Here is a 17993-nt window from a genome sequence, read left to right as displayed (position 1 = left end):
GAAAAGGATAGAAAGTATCCTTTTTGAGGATTGAAAGTATCCTTTTGAGGGATACTTCTGATTTTGAGTGTAATGCAAGGCTGTATATCATAGGGAGCGTTCTTTTATTACGTAACGCAGTAGGGGGGGGTTCGGAGGCCGTGTTACGCTTCATACAAATTTTTTAAAATTTGTATGGCAATTTTGTTACGAGGGGGGGGGGGGTCTAAAAGTCCGATTTTTCGCGTTACGTAATAAAAGAACGCTCCCATAGGCAGAAAGCAGGTCCGTAGCCGGAAAACATAATAAAATCTTTTTATGTAGCAATTTTAACCACTTTTTATTTCAAAAGTTTTTGTCTTCTTCACTCTCTAGCATAATAAAATATATTTACTTCATAAAAAGATTTTTTTTGTTTACAAAATGAGAACATATGCTATTTTTTTAATCTCATTACTAACTGAATAAAAAGTGTTAACTGAATAATTTATTTCATTTTGTCGTTTTCTTGTACCGTAAACCGGGTTGACATTGATAGGATTTCAATTTATTTTTAGAATATTTTCCAACTGTTGGCGTTTTCCTCAAGATTATTATTTTTAAAACATGTACTGGGATAGGCCATACAAGGTCCATACACTATTTTTGAAAAAAAGTTTTTTCAAAAACAAAATAAAAAAATTGTTGCGATAAAAATTCTTATTTTGAATTCCGGGGTAACTTTGATAGTGCGAGTATGTTCCAGGATTAAAAATTGTCGACCTCTTGCTCGTTACGGTAGATCCACAGATCTTAACTCCAGGAGTCCTTGGATGACCCAGGACACTCCAACACATTTGCATAGTAGTCTGCCATACTCATTGAAGCTATGCGAGTATGATCAGCGGTCAAAAACCGCCAACATCTTGCTTGTTACGGCGGTAGACTCACTGGTCTTAACTCCAAGGAATTCTCGAATGACACTGTAGCCACAGACAAACAGACGGGACACTCGAATGCCGAACCATCGTCCTTCTAAAACGGTTATTTCAAATGCAATTTTGTTTCGGCATCCACTCACCCGGCGCTGATGGCGCTGCTGTCGTGACAGCTCGCCCGTCTTCTCTCAGTGTGTGTGATGTGTTTTTTTTTATTTAGCGTGAGCACGTGTGAGGCAGCAAATGAAAACAAAACAATTATGCTCGCAATTATGATCGAATTCAGGAATTCTAACGATGATCCACAATCCAGGCTTTGCTGGACAAGATTGGGGCAGTCTTGGTCAGGGTCATTTGAGCGGCTGACTAACGAGGACATACCTTTTGCCCCACTATTAACCCGGGAGGCCTCCTCAACAGCTCGCCGATGTTGAGGCTGCTGCTGAGGCGCCCGATACTGCGGAGGAAGCCGGATCCTATGGTGGAGTCATCTCCTTCGGAGCAACCTGATGCTTATCCCTCGTGGGCTGCTGCTCAGATTGCTGCTGCTGGTCGTCCTTTTGGCGATGTTGCGTCGATCGTGGGCGCCACTCAATCTTCTTCTACAGTTGAGTTTCTTTGATTCTGTTTCGATGTATGATTTTGTGGTAGCGTTTTTAGGAATCTTTGCGACTTTTTGCTTTTGTTGTTTGGGGCAACTTAACTGCTCCGTGGACACGTTCCCTGCGGATGTTTCCAAACGCTCATCATGGGGACCAATTCTGGTAGATTTGAATTGGATTTTTCCACTACTGGTGTTTTCGTGACCAGGGGTATCGAGATTTCGGTGGAGGACGAATCTTCGACAGAACTTGGAAGCAACGGGAGAACAGTTTTTTAGTCTCTGTCGTTGCGGTTGTGGTGCGTCGTTGCTAATGCTGCCGCATGATTTGGCATATGAAGTTCTGCCATTGGAAACAGAACCAACCGTGGAACCGACCCACCGTCATCTTCGGCCATCGGTGTTGATTTTTATGTTTTTCATCGGGTACTGACTGGACGATCAGCAACAACAAAATTATTTCGATCAGCTGATTATGTTTACAATCGTTATGGCTTGATTGTCTCACGCATACATTGACATGACACATGACAGTGAAGGGTTTGTATTGGTATGTTTGGGCTGCGCTTCGGCATCAGCTCACTAGGCAGCGCTGGCGTCGCCGTGATTTGGTGGTTTGATGAAGGACGATGAATTTCAATAATAATTTGTATGGAGAGTCACGTCTGTTTGTCTGTGCTGTAGCCTTCCATACTCACTGAAGCAATCTGGGTAGGATCCGCTTTCAAAATCTTGAATTTTTTACTTGTTTCTATGGTAAGCATCTTGCAAAAAGGGTTCAAATGGATAGAATCAAGAGAAATCATGTCTCAATCATGCTAAGACATATTAGAACTCATAGTTTTTGCTGATACGCGTAGAAGGAAGTCAAGATGATCAAAATCCATAAAAAATATACATTTTATGAATGATGTTAGGAATAACAAAAATACGATTTTTGTACACAGGATTCTTTCGAAAAAAATGGTCTCGTTCGTGTACATCCTTGGTCCTGCTCCCATTCAAATTTGCCCATTCTCCTTTGTTCTACTGAAAATGCCTTAAATTTTAAGATTTTTTGAATTAGTTTTTATTATTTTTAAAAAACATATTTTACCTCCTCCTCCGTTTTCCGATTCGAAATCATGTTCATTGAGAAAATCATGACACTTTGAGAGGATTAAAATAATTCTAATCATCAACATTTTCTTAATTATAGTTAACTAACTTTTTAAACTTTTCAAATTTTATGAAAACTTCACTTTGAAGTGTTTTGAACCATTGAAGACTAAACACTCAGAACATTTAAAAAAAATATGAGTCATAAGCCATCTTTGTACTATTCGGGTTGCACAGTTTAAAAGGAATTAAACGCAAGAAATGAGTTTTACAAACTAATTATTGTATTTCGATTCAGCGCGAGGTTTACAGTTTATGGCCTATCTACAATCACTTAACTTAGGTTCGCTTTATAAGCGAATGGTTCTGGGTTCGATACCCATCTGCTCCCAACGAGAAAGTTCTGAACTAATTGAATTTGGAATTAATGAAAAAACTTCAAGCTCACGGCGGGGTTCGATCCCCTGTCCTTAGGATTGGTAAGCAAAATGCTTTCCACTTAACCGTGGAGCATTGGTAGCTTGAGGAGGAATTAGACTGGTATAGTTGAATCCAAGAATCGGACAATGAATCAAATTGAATGCAAGTTGAACATCAGAACTCAAACAAGATTCCATGCAAGATTGCAAGCGCAGTTGAAATTGAATCTAAAAATACCTCGCTATAAATAGCCTGGGCGACTGATAGAATTCATCCAATAAGAGATGAGAAGAATTGAAAGCATCCCCATTAGAAATGAGAACACATGCAGAATTCGAACAACAATGCCAAAGGTCGTTACCACTCGCCTAGGGTGGCTCCTCAGACCATTCACCTTCCCAAAAACCGTCCAACTCCAAGCGAAACTTACTTGAGGATACCGTGGAGATTTTCCCTTAATACTCTTAAAAAAGTGGAGCATCAACACTTCCCGTCTTCCAATTCCCTTTCCTTGTCCCTGGTGCGCGGTGGAGATGGGAGCGGCCGGCAATGGACGGCTGCCATGGTGGTGAAAATCTGGTTCAGGTGGAATTGGTTCTATTCCCAATTCTCGATTCCTAGGCAACTTGGGCTTAGACAATCATCACATCACATGGCGAAAATCCAGTCTGCAATCCGCTAAAATCACCGTCTCCTAGCGAAGCGAAGCGATCTACAATCACTTAACGAGGCACATCAGCCGGAAACCCGTCCTCGAGTTTTTTTTTTCTAAAACTGGTATATCTCGAAAACTATAAAACATATCGATATGATTTTTGATTTAGCCCCTAGAGTTTTAATTTCTGAACAATTTGCAACTAAGCAAAACTATTTTTACAATACCATTGTTTCAATGTTGGGTCCGAGAGTTGAATGTTGCATGCTGTTTTTGCACTCTACATTTTGTTGTTTGATCGTGTAACCCCAACAGGGCAAAAACCACATTGTCAGTCCAAAAAAGGAAGTTGGTACGCGCTTCTCAAGACAATTATCTATTCATTGAATATAAATTTGTTTTGATATGAGTTTTCGTTTTTTTTATAGTAAATATTCTACAAAAAAATATTTTTATCCAGCCCAAATCATGCAACAGGCACGCGATAGGCAATTTTGCTGCATACAACAGAAGTGGCAACAGCGCGCCATGCTAGCCTGCTGCTCAGCACTCGGCCAGCACGCGGCACACATCGAGAACAAAGGAGCCGAATAGGGCCGACTTCATATTTTTGTACGCTTTTAGGAAAATAAATATTGGACGACAAATATCTTTCAACATATTTTTTTCACTGAAATAATGCCAACAGTAAATTATGTAATAATATTTTACACTCTAATAAAATTTAATAATGTAATTTGAAACTTCAAATAACACTGGTGATTTCAAAAATGAACAGTGTTTATTCTATTAAAAATTTTGATAATTTTGGTGGTCTATTGACCCTATTTCTTCTCTGCTAACTTGCCGGCTGGCCTCAGTGTGTGATTGTGTGTGCGTGTGTAGGCTTTGTTTGATGCAATCATTGCAATCAAAAGCATGGTTTTGGATTTATTTTGGCATTCACGTCGTTATCGACTGGCAAAGAGAATGATCAACTTAGATAATTTTTACAAAATTACAAAATTACAAAATTACAAAATTACAAATTTACAAAATTACAAAATTACAAAATTACAAAATTACAAAATTACAAAATAACAAAATTACAAAATTACAAAATTACAAAATTACAAAATTACAAAATACAAAATTACAAAATTACAAAATTACAAAATTACAATATTACAAAATTACAAAATTACAAGCAATTACAAAATTACAAAATTACAAAATTACAAAATTACAAAATTACAAAATTACAAAATTACAAAATTCAAAATTACAAAATTACAAAATAACAAATTACAAAATTACAAAATTACAAAATTACAAAATTACAAAATTACAAAATTACAAAATTACAAAATTACAATACAAAATTACAAAATTACAAAATTACAAAATTACAAAGTACAAATTACAAAATTACAAAATACAAAATTACAAAATTACAAAATTACAAAATTACAAAATTACAAAGTACAAAATTACAAAATTACAAAATTACAAAATTACAAAATTACAAAGTTACAAAATTACAAAATTACAAAATTACAAAATTACAAAATTACAAAATTACAAAATTACAAAATTACAAAATTACAAAATTACAAAATTACAAAATTACAAAATTACAAAATTACAAAATTACAAAATTACAAAATTACAAAATTACAAAATTACAAAATTACAAAATTACAAAATTACAAAATTACAAATTACAAAATTACAAAATTACAAAATTACAAAATTACAAAATTACAAAATTACAAAATTACAAAATTACAAAATTACAAATTACAAAATTACAAAATTACAAAATTACAAAATTACAAAATTACAAAATTACAAAATTACAAAATTACAAAATTACAAATTACAAAATTACAAAATTACAAAATTACAAAATTACAAAATTACAAAATTACAAAATTACAAAATTACAAAATTACAAAATTACAAAATTACAAAATTACAAAATTACAAAATTACAAAATTACAAAATTACAAAATTACAAAATTACAAAATTACAAAATTGCAAAATTACAAATTACAAAATTACAAAATTACAAAATTACAAAATTACAAAATTAAAATTACAAAATTACAAAATTACAAAATTACAAAATTACAAAATTACAAAATTACAAAATTACAAATTACAAAATTACAAAATTACAAAATTACAAAATTACAAAATTACAAAATTACAAAATTATAAACCAGCAATTACATTATACAAATAATACAAATGAAACAAATAATACAATAATACAAATGATACAAATAATACAAATAATACAAATAATACAAATAATACAAATAATACATATAATAGATAATACAAATAATACAAATAATACAAATAATACAAATAATACAAATAATACAGAATATACAGATAATACAGATAATAAGATAATACAAATAATACAAATAATACAAATAATACAAATAATACAAATAATACAAATAATACAAATAATATAGAATAATACAGATAATACAAATGTTACAGATAATACAGATAATACAAATATTACAAGATAATACAAATAATACAGATAGTTCAGATAGTAAGATAATACAAGATAATACAAATAATACAAATAATACAAATAATACAAATAATACAAATAATACAAATAATACAAATAATACAAATAATACAAGTAATACAAGTAATACAAGTAATACAAGTAATACAAATAATACAAATAATACAAATAATACAAATAATACAAATAATACAAAGAATACAAATAATACAAATAATACAAATAATACAAATAATACAAATAATACAAATAATACAAATAATACAAATAATACAAATAATACAGATGGTACAGACAGTACAAATAATACAAATGAAACAAATAAATCAAGATAATACATAAATACAATTATACAAATAATACGAATAATACAAATAATACAAATAATACAAGATAATACAAATAATACAAAGACAGTACAGATAGTATAGAATAAAACAAATAAGACAGATAATAGAAACATAGACAGAACAGATAATACAGATACAACAAAAGTACAAATAATACAAATAAAGACATAAATACTATAGAATATACCAGACAGAATAGATAATACCAGATAATACAAATGATACAAAAATACAAATAATACAAATAATCCAAATAAAACAAAAATACAAATAATAAAAATAATATAAATAATAGGGAATAGTACAAATAATACAAATAATACAAATAATTCAAATAATTCAAATAATACAAATAATACAAATAATTCAACAAATACAAATAATACAAGTAATACAAATAATACAAATAATACAAATAATACAAATAATACAAATAATACAAATAATACAAATAATACAAATAATACAAATAATACAAATAATACAAATAATACAAATGATACAAATAATACAAATAATTCAAATAATACAAATAATACAAATAATACAAATAATACAAATAATACAAATAATACAAATAATACAAATAATACAAATAATATAAATAATACAAATAATACAAATAATATAAATAATACAAATCATACAAATAATACAAATAATACAAAAAATACAAATAATACAAATATTACAAATAATACAAATAATACAAATAATACAAATAATACAAATAATTTTTGTATTTTTGTATTTGTATTTTTGTATTTTTGTATTTTTGTATTTTTGTATTTTTGTATTTTTGTATTTTTCTATTTTATTTTGTATTTTGTATTTTGTATTTTTGTACCACATATTTTGTATTTTTATTTTTGTATTTTTGACCTGTATTTTGTATTTTATTTTTGTACTTTTGTATTTTGTGACTTTTTTGTTTACACTGTATTTGTATTTTTGTATTTTTATACACATATTTTGTATTTATATTTTATATTTTTGTATATTTGTATTTTATATTTTGTACACATGTCTTTGTATTTTGTATTTTGTATTTTTGTATTTTGATATTTTTGTATTTTGTATTTTTGTATTTTTGTATTTTGTATTTTTGTATTTTGTATTTTTGACACTTCATTTTTGTATTTTTGTATTTTGTATTTTGTATTTTGTATTTTGTATTTTTATTTTGTATTTTGTATTTTTGTATTTTTGTATTTTTGTATTTTTGTATTTTGTATTTTGTATTTTTGTATTTTGTATTTTTGTATTTTTGTATTTTTGTATTTTTGTATTTTGTATTTTTGTATTTTTGTATTTTTATTTTTGTATTTTGTATTTTAATATTTTTGTACATTTGTACCTTTGTATTTTGTATTTTGTATTTTTGTATTTTGTATTTTCCTTTGCATTGTTTTGTATTTTTGTATTTGTGACCTGTATTTTGTATTTTGTATTTTGTACATTGTATGTTTGTGTTGTATTTTTGTATTTTTGTATTTTTGTATTTTGTATTTTTGTATTTTTGTATTTTTGTATTTTTGTTTTTGTATTTTGTATTTTATTTATTTGTTTTTTGTATTTTTGTATTTTTTGTATTTGTATTTTTGTATTTGTATTTTTGTATTTTGTATTTTTGTATTTTGTATTTTTGTATTTTTATTTTTGTATTTATTATGTTTTGTATTTTGTATTTTTGTATTTTTGTATTTTTACATTTTTATTTTATTTTGTATTTTGTATTTTGTATTTTATTTTTGTATGGTAGGTAATATGTTTATTTGGTATCGCTTCAAATTACTAAAATTTGTCTTATTTAGGGTTGCAGAACTGAATATTAAAAATATCACTGAAACGTCATTTTCCATGATTCGATGGTTCGAAGCATTTGATAACTCTTCGATTATCTACAACACAATATTAGAGCAATCTACTAACTTCCACGACACTTCATCTAACGTCCAAAGTCAGTCACGTGAGTAGCTAGAGACGTGGCTGAGTCGTCACGTGAGTAATCACATGAAAGACTCTTACGTAAACAACTCCGTTACCAGTCACGTGGACAGTCACGAACGGAAAAACGGAATCGACGTAACACCTTATAATGTGGCCCTCTTAAACCTTGCGGTTTCGTCAACGGATCCACAGGCGTGTATCGTTCTTTTTGCGACAAGACTCCGCCTCCCGGGTCTCCTAAGTGTGAAGGTATGGGCACGGGAGGGCACCGAATACCTATATTTACACTTTTTTCGCGTCCGCCCGGGATTCGAACCGGCGACCTCTGGATTGTGAGTCCAGTGCGCGGTCCGATTGATCCACACAGGCAGACAGTCACGAAGCATGCCGAAAAACCTAAAATCATGCATTCTATTGAAACAAAATTAGAAACAATTCAACCACTAAGACAGGATGCGTGTAGAGATATCCATGCGCGAGAGTATGTTAGTTTGTTTACACACGAGAACCACGTGCTTGAAATTTCAGCCAATCACAATCGATCAAATTCAAAACAATACTCCTGGCGAGCCTCTGCTGCTGGAATAGGGTCAAGTACTCGATCGATCACAGACATAAAATAGTAAACTAGAATATATAATTTTTATTATATTGAAGTGTGCTCTAACAATGGTAAATATATTTAGCATTTTTTCTATTCATTTTTTTATCTTTAGTTTGAGAAGGAAAACTTGCTCACCAAAAGGGATGATGATGGGCTTTGGTCTTTGTGAGACATCTCAAAATTTTATTAGCAAACGATACATTATTGCGCATGTATTTTCAATATGTTAGTAAAAATGTTGATGAAAAATATCAACTTTAAAATGTATTTTCATAATAGAGAGCTAAAATGTGAAGTCTACCCTATAACGTTCCTTTGTCTTCGCTTTGTGCTGGCCGTGTGCAGCAGCAGCAGCCAAGAATGGTGCGCTGTTGCCATTTTTGCGCTGCGCAACTGAATTGCTTGTTGCACTTGTGTTGCATTATTTCCGAATATTCAAAAAAATATGGTAAAATCACGAATTATTACAAAAAAAGTGTACTAAACCAATAATGGTTAAAAGGTATTTCAATCAACCATCTTCAAATCACTCTACAGAACAATCCAACCACCTCAAAACGTTGCACTACATTTCATCGTGATGTCGCATGCAACATTTTTTGAAGAAGAAGAGAACAACTTCCCCGGCTGATGTGGGCCCTTTAACGAGGCACATCAGCCGGAAACCCGTCCTCGAGTTTTTTTTTTTCTAAAACTGGTATATCTCGAAAACTATAAAACATATCGATATGATTTTTGATTTAGCCCCTAGAGTTTTAATTTCTGAACAATTTGCAACTAAGCAAAACTATTTTTACAATACCATTGTTTCAATGTTGGGTCCGAGAGTTGAATGTTGCATGCTGTTTTTGCACTCTACATTTTGTTGTTTGATCGTGTAACCCCAACAGGGCAAAAACTACATTGTCAGTCCAAAAAAGGAAGTTGGTACGCGCTTCTCAAGACAATTATCTATTCATTGAATATAAATTTGTTTTGATATGAGTTTTCGTTTTTTTATAGTAAATATTCTACAAAAAAATATTTTTATCCAGCCCAAATCATGCAACAGGCACGCGATAGGCAATTTTGCTGCATACAACAGAAGTGGCAACAGCGCGCCATGCTAGCCTGCTGCTCAGCACTCGGCCAGCACGCGGCACACATCGAGAACAAAGGAGCCGAATAGGGCCGACTTCATATTTTTGTACGCTTTTAGGAAAATAAATATTGGACGACAAATATCTTTCAACATATTTTTTCACTGAAATAATGCCAACAGTAAATTATGTAATAATATTTTACACTCTAATAAAATTTAATAATGTAATTTGAAACTTCAAATAACACTGGTGATTTCAAAAATGAACAGTGTTTATTCTATTAAAAATTTTGATAATTTTGGTGGTCTATTGACCCTATTTCTTCTCTGCTAACTTGCCGGCCCGGCTGGCCTCGGTGTGTGATTGTGTGTGCGTGTGTGTAGGCTTTGTTTTGATGCAATCATTGCAATCAAAAGCATGGTTTTGGATTTATTTTGGCATTCACGTCGTTATCGACTGGCAAAGAGAATGATCAACTTAGATAATTTTTACAAAATTACAAAATTACAAAATTACAAAATTACAAAATTACAAAATTACAAAATTACAAAATTACAAAATTACAAAATTACAAAATTACAAAATTACAAAATTACAAAATTACAAAATTACAAAATTACAAAATTACAAAATTACAAAATTACAAAATTACAAAATTACAAAATTACAAAATTACAAAATTACAAAATTACAAAATTCAAAATTACAAAATTACAAAATAACAAAATTACAAAATTACAAAATAACAAAATTACAAAATTACAAAATTACAAAATTACAAAATTACAAAATTACAAAATTACAAAATTACAAAATTACAAAATTACAAAATTACAAAATTACAAAATTACAAAATTACAAAATTACAAATTACAAAATTACAAATTACAAAATTACAAAATTACAAAATTACAAATTACAAAATACAAAATTACAAAATTACAAAATTACAAAATTACAAAATTACAAAATTACAAAATTACAAAATTACAAAATTACAAAATACAAAATTACAAAATTACAAAAATTACAAAATTACAAAATTACAAAATTACAAAATTACAAAATTACAAAATTACAAAATTACAAAATTACAAAATTACAAAATTACAAATTACAAAATACAAAATTTAAAATTACAAATTACAAAATTACAAAATTACAAAATTACAAAATTACAAAATTACAAAATTACAAATTACAAAATTACAAAATTACAAAATTACAAAATTACAAAATTACAAAATTACAAAATTACAAAATTACAAAATTACAAAATTACAAAATTACAAAATTACAAAATTACAAAATTACAAAATTACAAAATTACAAAATTACAAAATTACAAAATTACAAATTACAAAATTACAAAATTACAAAATTACAAAATTACAAAATTACAAAATTACAAAATTACAAAATTACAAAATTACAAGGTACAAAATTACAAAATTACAAAATTACAAAATTACAAATTACAAAATTACAAAATTACAAAATTACAAAATTACAAAATTACAAAATTACAAAATTACAAAATTACAAAATTACAAAATTACAAAATTCCAAAATTACAAAATTACAAAATTACAAAATTACAAAATTACAAAATTACAAAATTACAAAATTACAAAATTACAAAATTATAAACCAGCAATTACATTATACAAATAATACAAATGAAACAAATAATACAATTAATACAAATGATACAAATAATACAAATAATACAAATAATACAAATAATACAAATAATACAAATAATACAAATAATACAAATAATACAAATAATACAAATAATACAAATAATACAAATTATAAGGTTAATACAAATAATTCAAATAGTACAAGATATATAGATAATACATGTTATAGATGGTATAGATAATACAGATAATACAGATAGTATAAATAATACAAGATAATACAAATGTACAAATAGTAAATAATACAAATAATACAAATAATACAAATAATACAAACAATACAAATAATACAAATAATACAAATAATACAAATAATACAAATAATACAAATAATACAAATAATACAAATAATACAAATAATACAAATAGTACAAACAATACAAATAATACAAATAAAACAAATAAATCAAATAATACAAATAAAACAAATTATACAAATAATACGAATAATACAAATAATACAAATAATACAAATAATACAAATAATACAAACAATACAAATAATACAAATAAAACAAATAAAACAAATAATAGAAACAATACAAACAAAACAAATAATACAAATACAACAAAAAATACAAATAATACAAATAAAACAAATAATACAAACAATACAAACAAAACAAATAATACAAATAATACAAATAATACAAAAAATACAAATAATACAAATAATCCAAATAAAACAAAAAATACAAATAATAAAAATAATATAAATAGTAGAAATAGTACAAATAATACAAATAATACAAATAATTCAAATAATTCAAATAATACAAATAATACAAATAATTCAACAAATACAAATAATACAAGTAATACAAATAATACAAATAATACAAATAATACAAATAATACAAATAATACAAATAATACCAGATAATACATGATACAAATAATACAAATAATTCAAATAATACAAATAATACAAATAATACAAATAATACAAATAATACAAATAATACATATTATAAATAATACAAATAATACAAATAATATAAATAATACAAATAATACAAATAATATAAATAATACAAATCATACAAATAATACAAATAATACAAAAAATACAAATAATACAAATATTACAAATAATACAAATAATACAAATAATACAAATAATACAAATAATACAAATAATACAAATAATTTTTGTATTTTTGTATTTGTATTTTTGTATTTTTGTATTTTTGTATTTTTGTATTTTATTTTGTATTTTTGTATTTTTGTATTTTTGTATTTTTGTATTTTTGTATTTTTGTATTTTTGTATTTTTGTATTTTTGTATTTTTGTATTTTATGACACCTGTACTTTACACATATTTGCTCTGACATTTTGCTATTTTGTATTTTGTATTTCTGACCACACAACATTTTGTGACACACATATATTTATTTTACATATTTTGTATTTATATTTTTGTATATTTGTATATTTGTATTTTTGTATTTTGTATTTTTGTATCTTGTCTTTGTATTTTTTTGTATTTTGTATTTTGTATTTTGTATTTTGTATTTCACTATTTTGTATTTTTATTTTATTTTTGTATTTTTGTATTTTGTATTTTGTATTTTTGTATTTTGTATTTTTAATTTTTGTATTTTGTATTTTGTGACCCCTGATTTTTATGACCACGTATTTTTGTATTTTTGTATTTTTATATTTTGTACCCCATATTTTTGCATTTTTGTATTTTTGTATTTTTGTATTTTGTATTTTGTATTTTGTATTTTTGTATTTTTATGTTACCCTTATTTTTGCTTCACTTTTACCTTTTCACACAATATTTTTGTACACCTATTTTTGTATTTGTATTTTGTACTTTTGTATTTTTACCCTGTTTTTCTGACACACAGTATTTTGTGACCCACTTTGACACTGTATTTTTGTATTTTGTATTTTGCTTTTACATATTTTTAATATTTTGTATTTTTGTATTTTGTATTTTTGTATTTTTGTATTATGTATTATGTATTTTGTATTTTTATGTTTAATATTTTGTATTTTTGTATTTTTGTATTTTGTATTTTGTATTTTTGTATTTTTGTATTTTTGTATTTTTGTATGGTAGGTAAAGTATGTTTATTTGGTATCGCTTCAAATTACTAAAATTTGTCTTATTTAGGGTTGCAGAACTGAATATTAAAAATATCACTGAAACGTCATTTTCCATGATTCGAAGGTTCGAAGCATTTGATAACTCTTCGATTATCTACAACACAATATTAGAGCAATCTACTAACTTCCACGACACTTCATCTAACGTCCAAAGTCAGTCACGTGAGTAGCTAGAGACGTGGCTGAGTCGTCACGTGAGTAATCACATGAAAGACTCTTACGTAAACAACTCCGTTACCAGTCACGTGGACAGTCACGAACGGAAAAACGGAATCGACGTAACACCTTATAATGTGGCCCTCTTAAACCTTGCGGTTTCGTCAACGGATCCACAGGCGTGTATCGTTCTTTTTGCGACAAGACTCCGCCTCCCGGGTCTCCTAAGTGTGAAGGTATGGGCACGGGGAGAGGGCACCGAATACCTATATTTACACTTAGAATTTTTCGCGTCCGCCCCGGGATTCGAACCGGCGACCTCTGGATTGTGAGTCCAGTGCGCGGTCCGATTGATCCACACAGGCAGACAGTCACGAAGCATGCCGAAAAACCTAAAAATCATGCATTCTATTGAAACAAAATTAGAAACAATTCAACCACTAAGACAGGATGCGTGTAGAGATATCCATGCGCGAGAGTATGTTAGTTTGTTTACACACGAGAACCACGTGCTTGAAATTTCAGCCAATCACAATCGATCAAATTCAAAACAATACTCCTGGCGAGCCTCTGCTGCTGGAATAGGGTCAAGTACTCGATCGATCACAGACATAAAATAGTAAACTAGAATATATAATTTTTATTATATTGAAGTGTGCTCTAACAATGGTAAATATATTTAGCATTTTTTCTATTCATTTTTTTATCTTTAGTTTGAGAAGGAAAACTTGCTCACCAAAAGGGATGATGATGGGCTTTGGTCTTTGTGAGACATCTCAAAATTTTATTAGCAAACGATACATTATTGCGCATGTATTTTCAATATGTTAGTAAAAATGTTGATGAAAAATATCAACTTTCTAAAATGTATTTTCATAATAGAGAGCTAAAATGTGAAGTCTACCCTATAACGTTCCTTTGTCTTCGCTTTGTGCTGGCCGTGTGCAGCAGCAGCAGCCAAGAATGGTGCGCTGTTGCCATTTTTGCGCTGCGCAACTGAATTGCTTGTTGCACTTGTGTTGCATTATTTCCGAATATTCAAAAAAATATGGTAAAATCACGAATTATTACAAAAAAAGTGTACTAAACCAATAATGGTTAAAAGGTATTTCAATCAACCATCTTCAAATCACTCTACAGAACAATCCAACCACCTCAAAACGTTGCACTACATTTCATCGTGATGTCGCATGCAACATTTTTTGAAGAAGAAGAGAACAACTTCCCCGGCTGATGTGGGCCCTTAACTTAGAAAATTTCACTTAGCTTAGGAGTTTGAATCAATGGAAATGAATCTGATCTATAGAGTTATCTACGTGCGCATGTATTGCGTGTACGTACACGAAAAAGATTGAGGTTAAATTTTGTCCGGCCAGCAAAATCAAATGGTGCGCTAGTGTGTGTACGCGAAACGTCATAAAGCTCTATGGTTTTGAAAATTTCCAAATCTACGGTAAGTTGACGTTTCCATATCAAAGGTAAACAAACAACTGCATAGCAACGTATATCAGCCCAGCAAATTTTCTAAGTTGATTGTGGATGACGGCCGTAAGTTGTGTACATTTTCTAAGTTTAATTCACTTAATTATTCTAAGCTAAGTGATTGTAGATAGGCCATTAGAGTGAGAAACGGAAGTGGCAAAACGCAGAAGGCGTTGTTGCTCGCAAGCAAGGAAGGAAGCACACAACTGTCAAAGTGGCGACAACGGCCGAGGGATAGGACAGTCGTTGTTTACTCTAATATGTAGGACCACAAAGAGTTTAAAATAGATTGTTAATTCAATTTTGAAAAATTAACCTCGCGGTTCTTGACAGAAAAGTTCCTACTTGCCAGCTCGTTCCAAGGGGGCCATAGTTGATCCATTAAAAAAAATGAAAAAAAGTAATCAGAAACGGTTTTTGATCGTGTTTTTCACCATTGTACACAAAAATTGACATAGGGCTTTAGTACCCAATTAAGGCAAACTTCATTAAATTCTAACATATTTTGGGAAAATGTTAGTAAACTATCTTAAATTTTCAAAAGGTCCTATCTGCGTAGAAAACCAATGAATCAAAGATTATTTTGAAAGTTTACACTAGTATTCTGCCGTTCTACGCATAATTGTCCCATGTCATTTTTTGACGATTCTGACTTTTTATCATTTTTAAGTTTAGTTTTACGTATACTTTCAGAAAAACACATAAAATCTAGTACTTTGTTCAGAAAATCATTGAAAACAACACCAAGTCTGTTTGTCCCATCGTTGAACTTCTACACATAATTGGGTCCTAAAATGAAGCTTGGACTTCTGATATTATTGTTTACAGCGATAAAGCTTATTTTTGTGAGTACAATGACCCTTTGTACGACCACATAGAGTTTAAAATGGATTTTTAAATCAATTTTGAAAAATTAACCTCGCGGTCCTTCTTGACAGAAAAGCTCCTACTTGACAGCTCGTTCCAAGGGGACCATAGTTGATCCATCGAAAAAATGTTGTCTAGTCAAAAAAAAAAATTCGAATTAAAATGAAAAAAAGTGATCAGAAATGGTTTTTAATTGTGTTTTTTACCGTTGTACATAAAAATTTACATAGGGCTTTAGTACCCAATTGTCCCACGAAGTATTTTCTATCACGAAATCATGAGTTTTACGAAGCATTTTATCTTGTTTACCTATTTATCTGCAAGAGGATTATAAATAAGGGCGATAAAATGTTAACCGGGGTGATAAGGGACATATAGGGCGAACAGGGACCCACGGGACAATTATGCGTAGAAACACAGAAAACGATCGAAAAATTTCAATCGCGTTTTTCTCAGTTGCCCTTTTTTGAACATGGGACAATTATGCGTAGAACGGCAGTATTCTACGTTAGAAGATTTTCAATATTATTTAAATTATTTTTGTCTAATTCAATTGTTGACATAGAAAAATACATCAAAATTATCTTTTTTGTTCATTTATATGTTTCCAGAGATTTTTGACTCGTTATATTTGTTATTTTTTTGGAAAAAAATGTGTTTGAAAGACTGGGTAAGGTTTTTATGTTGTTTTAAGCCATATTTGTTAACAAAACATATATTTTTTCAATGAAAAGTGAGCAACTGCCCTCTTTTATTCTTTATATCTATCATTAGACCCACACCATGTATCAAAACATCAAATATGGGCTAAAATTGAACTAATTTGCATGTTTGTGCACCATATATTACCATATTTATTTACGAAAATGGGAAACCCTGGAAGGCGATGGATAATTTCGGATAATTTCAAGCTAAGCATAATTTTCAAATTAATTTTATTTCCTCGCATTTTCCATTTCAATGTACTTGATGTTTTGATCTCCTTAAACGTTAAAAACTTAGTTTCTTCGTTATCATTTCATTACTACTTGTTTCTCGGTCTCAATTGTCTGGTGCACCACTTTTGCCACCCACCATCATTCTCTGCTCGATTTTTTTTTTTCGCCCCACTAATGCTGCTGCTTGCTTGCGAATTTTGATGTGTTTGTGTGTTTGAATGTCCCGTTTAAAATGTCCTCTCGTTTCTAGCTTATTTTTTTTCAATCCTCTCTTCTCTTCTGAAACATCCATCACAGATTCAGCGCTTTTTTTTTGTTTGTAATGTTTGCCCACTCGATTGTTTCCTTCCAAATAGGAAAACCTCCGCGGGTGTACCTTCACACAATTCACAAAACTACCAACGATGACTTTCTCTAATCTTATCGTCTTCTTACCAACCTACAGATTCAATTATACACAAAAATATATTTTACACAGTATTTGTTTTTTTTTTTGTTACTCTTGCGCTTTCTTCAATCAATGTGTCT

The sequence above is a fragment of the Culex quinquefasciatus genome, chromosome 1 (genome assembly GCF_015732765.1).
Source record: "Culex quinquefasciatus strain JHB chromosome 1, VPISU_Cqui_1.0_pri_paternal, whole genome shotgun sequence".
In the NCBI taxonomy this organism is placed as follows: Eukaryota; Metazoa; Arthropoda; class Insecta; order Diptera; family Culicidae; genus Culex; species Culex quinquefasciatus.
Note: the sequence above shows the minus strand (reverse complement) of the source record.